The sequence below is a fragment of the Etheostoma spectabile genome, chromosome 10 (assembly GCF_008692095.1).
Source record: "Etheostoma spectabile isolate EspeVRDwgs_2016 chromosome 10, UIUC_Espe_1.0, whole genome shotgun sequence".
Lineage (NCBI taxonomy): Eukaryota > Metazoa > Chordata > Actinopteri > Perciformes > Percidae > Etheostoma > Etheostoma spectabile.
The window spans coordinates 29366289-29379842 of NC_045742.1; positions in this window are offsets into that span (position 1 = coordinate 29366289).

Consider the following 13554-nt stretch of genomic DNA (forward strand, 5'->3'; position numbering starts at 1 on the left):
TTCCGTTAACGTTTAGGGTTTCTTCAGCTTCAGGTTGGTTTTTATCTTCGGTTTGTAGTCCTTACATAGTAAAGAGTAGATTTCTGGTGAACGTGGGGTTTACAGTCCTTACATAGTAAAGAGTAGGTTTCTGGTGAACGTGGGGTTTGTAGTCCTTACATAGTAACCAGTAGATTTCTGGTGAACGTGTGGTTTGTAGTCCTTACATAGTAACCAGTAGGTTTCTGGTAAACGTGGGGTTTGTAGTTCTTACATAGTAACCAGTACATTTCTGGTGAACGTGGGGTTTGTAGTCTTTACATAGAACCCAGTAGATTTCTGGTGAACGTGGGGTTTGTAGTCCTTACATAGTAACCAGTAGATTTCTGGTGAACGTGGGGTTTGTAGTCCTTACATAGTAACCAGTAGGTTTCTGGTGAACGTGGGGTTTGTAGTCCTTACATAGTAACCAGTAGACTTCTGGTGAACGTGGGTTTCAGACATGCTGCTTGGTTTAAATGCAACTCCCGTTGCGTCTCTGCCATCGGAGATTTTTTTTTTTTACTGTCAGCTGCCCCCCGCCCCCTCTCTCTCTGTGTCTCTCTCTTACACACAAACACACACACACACACACACACACACACATATACCTGGTGTGGAAATAAAAATAAATAAAAATAAACCCCCAAAAAAAAAAATCACACTGATCATGAAAAAATAAAAAGTTAAATAAAGAAAGTTATATTGAGTATGAAAACTGCATGTGTTGTATTCATTGTTGCAAAACGTTCTGTATATAGTTTGTTTGTTACCATGACAACACCATTGATCTGAAGCTCGATTCTGTCATGTAAATAGTTTTCAAATCAGCAATAAATATAACAATTTTTGATCAACTCATATCAATTGCATGCTTAAATAACATACCGGTTAAAGCCCCGCACATTTCAAGACAACCAGACCCACTTCCGGGTTAAATCGGACCACTTCCGGTTTAGGCCCCGCCCAGTCCGAGTACGGATCCGGATACAGATAATTCATGTGGTAAACAGATACAGATACAGATAATGCTGTACTCGCTCATCCCTAATTGCCATCCCATTAGATTGCATATGGTATTGATGATGCGAAAAAGAATACCTGCAACTCCAGTAAAATTATTTGAAACTTGTTGTGAGCGCTATTCTCCGACATGCACTCAGAAATACACCTGATAGATAACCTTTTGTACAAAACTGAAGTAACAAGCCATTTTTGTAAAATGTAAGGAGTAGAAAGCACCGATATTCGTATTAAAATGTCAGTAGTAAAAATATCAGAAAAACCTACTTGAATACAGTAACAAAGTATTTGTACTTCTGGAAACCTGCACATTTAATTCTCCGCTTTAGTTCACAATTTTACAGGGACTGCCTTATCTACCTGGCACGCTATTGGCTGGTTTTACACAATGACGATAAAGAAGCGACCAAGCAGCTTCTTGTTTACATTCAACATAGCGGCCACCATCGAAGTGCAGCACACACCCGTTGAGGCTGCTGTTGCTTCCACGTCACCTGGATCGTTGGTCTGATTGGTTGAAGGACTATCCGATTGCGTCATTTGAACAATGCCTGTTAGTCACGCCTCTGGTGCAAAGAAAATACAGAGCAGACTCCCCAGAACAACGCTCAATCTCACATCTATTGGGCTTAACAAGTAGACTACAACTGGGAAAATTAGGATTGCACTGTCAACGTCATAGACACCTAGACTTCCTGTGAGAACGCCTTCATTTCAGTCCACAGTAAGCATATCACATTGTACTTGAGGAAGGTTCAGCTCTGAAATTTGTTATGACAAGTTGGATTCAGCCAGCTCAGGTATCAAGTACACTGATTTGAGTCTGCATGCACATTTAGAAAAGTAATTTCCATCTCAAGCGACTTCCTGCTTGAATAATTCCTGCCTTTGTGTGTACACGTTTTCTTTTGAACCTGCAGTTTTATGCATCTAGCCCTGTATTAAACACTTATACATTTTTAGACACTATGCCAATTTAATTTTCTAAAATTCTAACTCATGCTGTCTCCAACACACCATTCAAAGTTACATCACACTTGTGCAGTGCAAGTCTGCAGCACCCATCTGTCGCACTTAGCACAGATGGTGAAAGGTTACAATTTGGGCATTTTTAGTCATGTTCTTTTCCAGATTCAAATTGAATAAAATTAAATAAAATGCCGTTAGTCTCGTATCATAATGGAAATAAAGACAGCGTTCACACACTTATGCTTTTTCTCAATAAGAAGCATTCATGCACCCATTCTAAGGAAGCACCACACTGTGCATTCTATAGCTCAAATGCCATTAGTTCAACGTAGCTATGTAATTAGCTGGATGTATCGTTGCATCTCGCTCTTAAATAGAACACGGTAAATATCACTATTCATCCATTATCCATTAAACAGTTTTGACACTTTCTCACTGATTTCTAACTAACTCTGAGAGACAACAATAATGTTACATTACGCATTAAACAATGTCATACATGGTTTCCAGGTATCTCTCCATTCTCCTCTCCCCCTATTTTCTCCCAGTGAGCTCAGGTTGAGAGAGAGCTCTGATATTTTAAGCCTGTTAACGTATTATGTGATTGATTACCGCATTTAAGTCTGTTTCATTTTTAATCACCGCTCCAATGATGTATGTAATGGGCCCAGACCTTGATGAAGATGCCTGTTAAATAAGGTGGGAAGGGAGGAGGGTAAAGTCCATAAGCAGCGTAATTTCCACCTTCCCTTCTTTATAATGTTTTATGTACAGATTTGATTTCAGTAGAAAATATTTTTGATGCAAGCATTTTACCGGACCGTTCTTGAGTCACCTAAGGTTCGTGAGCTTTGGGTAGTGGCCTGTCTATTGGAAAACGTTTCATTTCCGGGATTGCTCCAGTCACATCTAGATTTTCACCAGCTGTTTCTCCTTTTTGTCCGGAAGTCCATTACCTTCCGCTGTCCTCTGTGTTGACGCGTCTAAACTCCGGTAGATGTCTAAGGACTGTGGCTAACTGTTCCGCAGATCTGCAGGGTAAATCCACACAGCTACCTAGACTATCTGTCCCAACTGAGTTTTCTCTTACACGACCAAAACAACCTTTGAACGTATGCATGTTCCACCAAAACATGTTCCTTCCCGAGGCTATTTAGCAGAGGCACCTGCAATTGTCATAAAAGACAATTGTGATTGGTGTAAAGAAATCCCAGCACACATTATTCTCCCATCCGGGAATACTGTGTGGACCCTCCTTCGCAGTGCTGTGGAGGTAGAGCTGGCAATTCAAGACTTGGTAGTGACTGAATGAATAGGATCGCGGATACAAGGAGCTGAACAGAGATTCCTTCGTAGTGGTGGCACATTTCCACTTCATTTGTAGATTTTGAATGATGCTTATGCATTTGCTTTTCTCATTATGATTTCTGTCCCTAAACAAAATCAGGAATCAAGGACATTGCCAAACCAAAGGACTTTGAGAGCAGTGACACAAAATTGCTTAACTTGTTCAACATAGGAAAATTACACTTCTATTTTGTACATTAAATAATTGTATATATTTTTTTTTACAAATGTTGAGGCTATACCTAATAAGATTTGATAAAATGGAAAGGAAACATTTTGCATTTGATTAGCAAATTCAAAACAGGATTTTCTTTTGACATGATGCTAATAAACCCCAGCTCTAATGACAAAAGTGATTTTCACTGAACCGAAATGTTAATCCGATCTGATGTTAACTTGGTTTTCACCAAAGAACAGACAGACAAGGTTATTCTGTCAGCTAGTAAACATACAGCTCACATCAAAGGGGGTAGGCACTTCTTTCAGGAGTTGTTGGAGACCAAACCAGACTTATGAGAAGTGTGACTATAGTACGTACAGTCACCAAATGGACACAGAATTAGTCTACTGGACGTGTAGATAGGCAACTGTTGTCAATAGCCTTCCAATGTAATAACTTTTTTTCAGCTTGTTTCTGGTCCAAGTGGCCAAATCAAGCATAGCTTAAACATATTGTGTAGTTTTCTAGAACTGACGTATGTCAACCACACATCCAGCTGGGAAAAGCCAAGAAGTACAGCTGCACAAGCATCATGTTCTTCAAATGATACATATTCTTTAAACTATAGAATTCCTAAATACTTTTAATGAAGGCCAACGTTGTGCCAGTGTAATTTAGCAATGAATGCATTCAACATTAAACATGTTGGAAGCTTTAATTCCCGTTAATTGGTCTTCAGTGGTTGAAAGTTGAACTAAATTGAATGTGACCACTGCAGAGCCTTTTAGGGATACAACTCACACGAAATGAGTAGAAGCAGAGGCCGACTGCCCTTCTCACACATAAACACACATGTGCTCGTGTACACAAAGAGTCCTTGGTAGATAAAGGGGAGAGCCGAGCCTAATGGTGCATTGCAGGTGTGGTTTCAACAATCCATTTGTCAGAAGAGGCATTCAATTATTGCTGCGAGCCACCGGGCCAACGTGACCGTCCACGCGTATTCCCATGGCCATGTGAAGGTGTGGGCTTACTAGGAGTTGGAAGGGAATTCTAAAATGTTGTCCAAAATCAAACTTGACTCAGTGCATGTCACCATCAACAACCTTTATGTGTTTACACTGGAACCATATTTCATTTAGTTGCCATAGTGAGAGAGAAAGGTTCTAATGGATTACAAAGCAGAACAATTTTATTTTTCATCTGAAGATTGAAAGAATATGGAGTCATGTTCTGTACAATTCCCACTGCACCTTTACCCGTAAGTCCAAATATCTTTGCAGCAAACCCTACAAAATAAAGAAATACCTGAATATACGTATAAGTTACTGGACTACGTTAGTACAGTTCTCAGAAACATTTATTGCTCATCAAATGCAGTAAAGTTTATGTTCTATAGTTTATGATCCATAAACCTCATTAGGGGTTTTAGGAGGTCACAATGTATATTTGCAAAGAAGGAGTGTATTTATTCTGCACAAAATAAATAATTGGCAATGCATCACACTTTCCGCTTTCTGCTTTTATTACAATTGCAATTGTAGAGCTTTATCATCATTATCTCATAAATGTCTTATTTTAGGTTCTTATGATACCTTGGAGCCTAAACGGGTAATTTGGACATTTGAGCTGATGGAGGAAATGTTTTCTTGAGATTGAAGGGAAGTCTGGGACTGCTGAACAAAATAAATATATTTATTTTAAATGTTATGTTCTTAAAATATGTATTTACGCAGTATAAAGCAATGCGAAGCAATACAACCCTAGTTTTTCAAGCACCCACATTTACCTTGCTGTAGTGCTTTGAGCAAATCAGTGAATAGATGTGTAGGAATATTAAACTAAATGTTAGAGTAGAAGTAGAAGCAGCAGAAGCAGTTATGTCAAGGTCAGTACAGTGACATCAGTTTTTGTGTGTGTGTGTGTGTTTATTGAATGAGTTCAGATCGTTTTCAATATGCTAGCATTGCCACATCGGCAATATTGCAATATTTCAGCTCTTTAAATTTCTGGAATTTCCACCCAAGCTTTTCATTTGCATTTCAATATGCACAGGTCAAGCACAAATTAGGAAAAATTAGGAAAACTTAACAAATGCACCTCTGTCTGTCCTAATTTTGGCTGAGTGTTTTCACAGTTTTTTTGCTCTCTTTGTTTCCATCACACCAACATGCTTTTTTCTCTGCAAGTCCGGCTCGTTAAAAGCACTTTTATTGGCATGTGTATCTCCACTATAAACAACCTTTCCCAGAAGCACTTGAAATTGAAATTGTAGATCGGAGAAAACACTCATTCACCCAACGTCAGGCTGCCTTTTTTTTTGGCAGGAAAAGAAACAGTAAGCGAGCAGGGAGTAGGAAGGATGGAGGGAAAGTCTGCCGTGTATCTCCCTGTCCGATTCAGCTGAGAAGATTTTAATGAGCATCCTGTGAAAGCCTCCTTAACAAGAGGAGTGAGGGGACAACAACAGAGGAAGGGAGGGCGGAGAGCAGGATGGAAGCTTAATAGTTTGGAAGACATGTCCATTGAGATGCTGATGATAAGAGGGATTGGTCAAGCAAAGATGACATGGTGGGAGGATGAGATGGTATGGAGACTAATTTATCTCATGGCGCCCCCCCCCCCCACTCATTGATCCACTCATTGAACACGTACAGTGATTACATGCACACTAATATTCTACTTTTACTTTGAATATGACAATATTCTGAATTTGATACAGGTCATGTAAACAGCATATTATCTATTATCAGCAAATCTAGCATTTTTCAGATTAAGACATGAGATATTCCGACATTATTTGGGTTTTAGAGGCATTCTTTGGACATGTTTACAGGGCATTTTGGAATGTGCGTCTTAATCAGGGTTTTTACTGCAGTTTGTGACAGTTTATGGCCTCTTGCCTGTTTACAGCTTACAGTCAGCTCTGTGTGTTGTAATGCCAGCCAACAGTTTGCAGGGCTACGGTAGATATGCACGGCCAAAATAAAGGAAAGAGAAACACGGCTACTTTTAAACATTAGAAAATACTTCATAGAGATCTCAATGTCGACCTTTTCAAGAAGTTGGTTGAAGGAAGGAAAGAGGGTTGCTGTGTTCACAGGGTCCAACAAGTCCGTCGTCGGTGAAAATCCTGTTTTCCACTGCTATATGTAAATGGGAATATTAGTGTAATACTCACTTTCCTTAGCCATGTAAAGAGCTTAGTCAAAATATTATCTTTTTTTGATATAAGGGCAAAAACCGGTGCACTCAAACATAGTCAATGTGGTAGAAAGACCACCAACATTTCCTCAAGTAAAGTATATTGATTCCTCTAATGACTACTCAGTTAGCAACACCAAGAAAGAAGACTTATTGTCACTCCTATAGCGTTACAAAGCAATGCTTGGTCAGGTGCCTAGCGTTTGTTACTTACATAAAAAGTCTCCTTCAGCGTCATGTTTAGATGCGCTTGCTCAGGACTCCTGGTTAGGCGCTCTGCGTCGAGACGTACAGTGCGTTTAACTGACATGACTTTTTTTCCAACTTCAAATTATGTCCCCTAATGAAACTTTGTCAACATCTGTTTTATCTACACATGAATGTGTGTGCCAATCCATCCAATAGTTGTTTCATTCACTACACATTGCCATCCCCCGAGCCACGGCGCTGTCATGGAAAAAAGATGAACCAGTAATTGTAATGTGATATTCATATTTTCCCTCCTCTGCTCCACACTCCGCTTTGGAAGTTTGACTTTTGCAAAATGTTTGCCGTGTTCAGAAAACAGTACAGCTGTGCGCTGCTTGCATGATTTCCGCCTGCTCGTCATCCACGCCGCCCTCACCCGCCGGCTTTCTTTATCACGTCTATTCAGAGAAGAGCCACGCCGTCCCGCCCCTTCACCAGCTCTCGCCTTTTCACCGACGTGTCCTGTTCTCCTCCCCTTCCTCCCTATCCTCCTCTTCCTCCTCCACCTCCTCTTTTGTTTGCTCCTCCGATGTTCAGATGTACAGGCGGTGTATAACTCACGTCTCGCGGATGACTAAACACGCAGCGATCCTGACACCACACTTTGAATGAATAGGGAAATATAGGGCAGTAGAGGAGTGGAGCATTCATCCAAAGTGCTTTCCCTTTTTCTTCCCCAAAAGTGCACTCTGCACTTACAAAATGAATGCTAATCAACTTTAGATGAATAACCACCGGTGAGTGCGAAGGGGCTCGCAGCGGGGGTAGGAGCAGGGTAAAGGAAGAAACAAAAAAAAGCCGCGGGTGGAAACCCAACAAGGTGGTAGCGGGCAAAGCACTGGGGAGGCATATCTAGATGAAGTAAGGAAATTGGTGTTATGGAGCTGCTACGCTCGCAAGCCGACTCCCTGCCTGGCGCTCGGCTCGGCTCTGAAGTGCTCGTTTGTTTCTCCACCCTATCATACCTCGGTTTCCCATCCCTGTGAACAGCCACAGAGCAAAGATGCACATGACAGATCCATAAAGAAGCTGGGGAAAAATAAATGTTTCTGGACGAAATTAAATGCCACTTCTCTGAGTTTCCCCGGACTACAAGTCCGACAATGAGACTACAGTTTTTAATAAGATCTCTATGCTTTCAATTTATCCTCTCCAACACACACACACACACACTGACCCCTCAACCTTAATCCTACTGCACAATCACAACACACACACACATCAACCTAAGCAGTCCCACATTTAACACACATTCACAGCCTCGGGGGCCTCAAACCCAATTAGCCAGGAATGTGAGCTACATATGCGGTAATGGTGGCACTGTGTCACTGTCAGCTGTGTGAGTGCTGGACAAACACACCAAACAGGCCAGCAGACCGGCAGGTTGTGAAAATACTCCGGACCACAGAGAGAAGAAAATGTGGCTTTTTGCAGCCAAACTCACAGGAGGAAGTTGGACAATAGCTACAGTCACACTGCAAGCCCTAGTGCTTAGATTCTTTTTATGTGGCTGTTCACATTAATTTTTTAAATGTGGCCAATACCAGACTGGAATGTGGATTAGTCATGGTCCTGAATTGACCAGCCTAGAAATCTAGATGCACCCTAGTGGCAGCAAATGTAATTTGCAGCCAGGGTCCATCTAACAACTCTGTGTCGGCTTGCAAACTGGAAAAAACTAACTTTGTTCAGGCCAATCACATTGTGTATAGAGTCGGTGGGCGGGCTTAACACAAGGATGGCAGAGATGTGCCTGTTCCGCGTGAATTTGTGATTTGTACAAATGATAACGCCCTTGGAAAGCAACAATAAATACATATACAGTACATGTATGTATGTATGTATGTATTTACTGTATGTATGTATGAGACCATTTCAACGGAGCCATTGAATAATAAGTACTTCTCACTTTAAATGCCTGACGCTTACTTGTAATGGAGTATTTTTACTTGGCGGTACTTTTCTCAAAGAGTCTGAAGATTGTAGCCCTCTTACACTGGACACAAACCGTCTGAAGCCCCCCTCCCTCAGGACCCCTGTTCCTCCGCTCTGCAGTCAGCCTCACCAACAAGTTCCCAGACCCCCATTGACACTTAACCCCCACCCCCCCTTTATGTTAATTTATTGTTTATTTTAATGTAAAATTTAAATATGTTTGTTTGTCTGTTTGAGTTTGTCTGTTTGTGTGTGTGTCAGTTAGGTTCAGCTTGTTCCTGTTTTGAATGGCATTATTTCTGTCAATTTAGAGGTGGTTGGGTAGGTGGGTGCATGGGGCTGGGAGGAGGGGGGCAATTGTCTTATATGTGTATATATGTGTGTGTGTGTGTGTGTGTGTGGGGGGGGGGGTTGTATAAAGCACTTTGTGCTACATTTTTATGTAATGTGCTGTATAATAAAGTCTGATTCATTGATTGATTCAGCTTTTACCAAGGCAAATTCCACATAAGTGTACTTATCGTGGCAATTCTGATTCAGATTTCTGAATGCCTTTTCCATTACCAAGTTCCCAAACGTTAACCGGCAGAGGACAGCGTGAGCGAGAAGAGTGTTCTTCTTTCTTTGCTTTCTGCGACTGACTTGGCTGAGAAGTACGAAGCTCAGCAGCGAGTCAGAACAGAGCGTAAAGAAGCAGGGGGGATGGCATTCAACAAAAGAAGAGAGGCAGAGTTGAAATGACAAGCCCCGGGGATGTGCCTCAGCTCTCTCCACCATGGAGAATAGCATGGATTGGATTTATGTTGTAGCCAAGGCTTAGAGGCTCGGCTGAGGGCAGAGAGGAGCTAGTCTGCTTCTTAAACCGCACAAGGTAATTTTTTTATAATAGTGTGGTCTGAATTAGAAATGATTTTACCAAAAAAAAGAAGCTCTTTGAAGTTGGCTATGGGGTTATGAGATGGGCTGCATTCCCCCCAATGGCTTGTCCTGTAGGTTTTGAGCAGATTTTGCAGTGTTAACCTTATGCATTTGGTGGATATTACATGTAAGCACTAGTTCAAAGGCAGCATAGTAAGAGGTGAACTTGCTCAGGGTATTGCTCTAAAGTAGCAGAGCAACAGAAATCACATTCAGTCAAAACATCCATGCAAGTTATCAATCTGTCAGCAAGTTATTGAAGGAGTACTTCATGAAAAATCTGTATTGGAGTATGAAGTACTTACTTGGAGTGAATGTCCATACCAACCAAGGCGAGTCTGTTCTCACACTTAATTCTATCACTTAGATGTTGTTGATTAAATTGAACTTTTCGGATATCCAAATATAATGATTGTATAAACTGTTACTCAGAGTTGGCTGACATGGAAACAGCTGAAAAGGAAAGCACAGGACAGACGGCTGGCAAGCTGTGGTCAAAGGCCATGCTCCATGAAAGAGATGGCGCTCACTGTTCAAAGAAAAAGGTTAAAGGAATGGCCATTCAGTGTGTTTTCAACCCTTTGTTGAACAGAGAGCGCCATTTAGTGAGCCCAGAAAAAGAAGAAAGTCGTTTGCGAAGCTTCATTTGACCATCACTAACACAGGTTTCTGAATGTCCTCTGCCTTCAGTATCCAGGTGAGCTGTTCACAATCAAGCACGACTTTCTACCTCACTAGTTGAGATGCGGTAGCTAACTGTAGCACATGCTAGCGCTAGCATGCTAGTTCTTTCTTAATGGCAAAACACACACTTGTTCACCATAATCTCCAAGAGAACTACTTCCATGTTCCTGTTCTTTAGGTATTCCACAATCATGCCATCGTTTAGCAGAAGTTTCCCAGCTAATCCTGCCTTGTACTGACCAAAGTTGGAGAAAGAGTTCTCTAGCCAATGGGATCTTACCTCGCTACTGAGCATGTGCAATTGTCAACAAAGATATATAGAAGAAATATAGAAGTGAGATTTCTCACTCTGTAGCTAAAACTGAGACCCAAACACACAGGGTGAAAACAGGATCTGCAGCAATGTGAAGTATAACAAAAATATGGTGTTTTTTGAAAATGATTGAATGGATGAAAATGTTCAGGTACAACCTCAAAATACAATTATGAACCTGAAAATTAGCATAATACAGTAAGTGCACTTTAATGATGGGCTGTTGTTGGTCTGATTGTATTGAGATGTTTACTAGTGATTTAATTCCAATACTGAAGAACAAAGTGTGTTCAGATATTCACAGTCAATAAGTATTTTTATCCATGTTCATACCAGGCATTCCTTGAAGCCTGTTGCTCGCAATTATCTTTTCCTCTCTGAATCTGCATCTCAGTATTTGATCATCGAAAAAAGCTTTTTTTTAAATCTTGCTATATTAAAGACATATGAGATATTTAGATCAAGGCTTTCTGTAGCTTCATCTGTTGGAGGAGCAGACCTTCCTGTAGTGAATCTCATACCAGTCTGTGGCTATTCTTAATCATGGTAATTATCACACGTGCTTATGAGAGATTTGAAGTGATAATAAATCCTAAAGAGCAAGCCTCTGTTTCCGAATGGATTTCCACTGTGGTTGTTTAATGATTCCTGTGTAAATGTACAGTTGTTACCTCTCTGATAGATCGGGTAAAGAACGCCCAATCTACCGGCGATTTGACTTTGCCCTGCAGCTCAGTCTGGAAACCTGTACGGATATCTATCCTGCTTCCGTTCCCAATTTTTCAGGAACCAATCACAAAACTGGCTCATCTACCTGGCGTGCTATTGGCGGGTTTAACCCGTTTATGACGGAGAAGCGACCTAGCAGCTTCTTGTTAACATAGCGGCTGCCGAAGCCAGTGGCTGTCGCTGCTACGTCCCCCAGATTGTTGGTCTGAATGGTTGAAGGACTATCCAATCGCATACAGAGTCATTTGAAATATGCCTGTGGATTTACAGTGTGTTCTGGGGACAGGCAGCTAGCAGATAGTGAGGAGATGTTGTGTGTTCTGGGGACAGGCAGCTAGCAGATAGTGAGGAGATGTTTTTACAGTGTGTTCTGGGAACAGGCAGTAGCAGATAGTGAGGAGATGTTTTACAGTGTGTTCTGGGGACAGCAGCTAGGAGTAGTGAGGAGATGTTTTACAGTGTTTTGGGGATAAGCAGACAGCAGATGTGAGGAGAGTTTTTAAAAGTGTGATCGGGGACAGGCAGCTAGCAGATAGTGAGGAGATGTTTTTACTGTGTGATGGGGACAGGCAGCTAGCAGATAGTGAGGAGATGTTTTTTACTGTGTGGATCTGGGGACAGGAGCTAGCAGATAGTGAGGAGATGTTTTTTACAGTGTGTTCTGGGAACAGGCAGCTAGCAGATAGCGCGGAGATGTTTCTACAGTCTTGGGTTCTGTTCTGGGAACAGGCAGCTAGCAGATAGTGAGGAGATGTTTTTTACAGTGTGTTCTGTGGACTGGCAGCTAGCGACTAGTGCAGAGATCTTTGCTGTATGTGACAACAAATGGTGTAGCCTAAAACACGTGTGACAACGCTTAGAGCACCTTTAAATCACAAAAGATTGAGCTTGGTTTAGTGATAGCTAGACTACCTCTCAGCTGCTCTTTGGCAGGAATATTTATAACATGTTCATACTTTCTTTCAAATTTCATCCATAATTGAATTTTTTTTTCATCGCTGTTAAGATACGGTCAATGAACTCAACAATTGCAGCAGATATTTCACAATAAAGGTCCATCAGGGAAAGGGCAATATGCCCATTGAGCTGTAAGGTGACAAGTAATTTCCTCATCACTCCCCAATATCTAATACATTAATCTACAGGGAGTTAAACACTATGTTCTGCTGTCATAATAAACATGTCAATGGGGAGTTGTATGACTGAAATGTACATTTTGATAAACTTATAAAGACAACAGTTAAAAATGTGGGTTGAATTTACAAAATTTAGAACAAGATATAAAGGCCTGTCTTTTTTATTTAGAGAAAGTACAGTTTAATTTCTAAAACATTTTGTTAGTTTATTCCTACACAACCTACAAAAACTATAGTTTTGTGTTATAGTTTATAGTCTTCTGGGACTAGAAACAGGTTGGTGACATGACAATGCCACTACTAGTTTATAAAGGTGTTCTTGATGTTGGGAGATGCCCTGACATTTACATTTGTCTAACTCACAAAAGAACAGTTCATCAAAGGTGAATTCACTGCATGACGACTGACAGATTAAGAATCACTGATGTTTTTAAGTTACGAACAAACAGACACACACACACACACACACACACACACACACAAACTCTCACAAACACACTTACACATTCACAACTTGCAGAAGACTTCTTCCACAGCGGCAGATTGAGATTCAATACGAAAGAATGTCTGATAAAGGTACACACACACACACACTCACTCTCTCTCTCGCGCTCTTACTGTGCCACTTTCTGCTGTTGTTTTTTACCCTCATACTCCTAATGAATAATACCCAGTGTTATTCCTGAACTTTAACCTTTGTTGCTTGTATAGTAATGCAGATAAATCATAGAGAAATACACCAACGGTCAAAAGTTTGGGTTCAATTAGACATTTCCATTGCACTCCATTATAGACAGAATACCAGAGATCAGTTGCATTGCTTTTTTAACCAGGGCAGCAGTTTTCAGATTACATTATGTCCTTACATA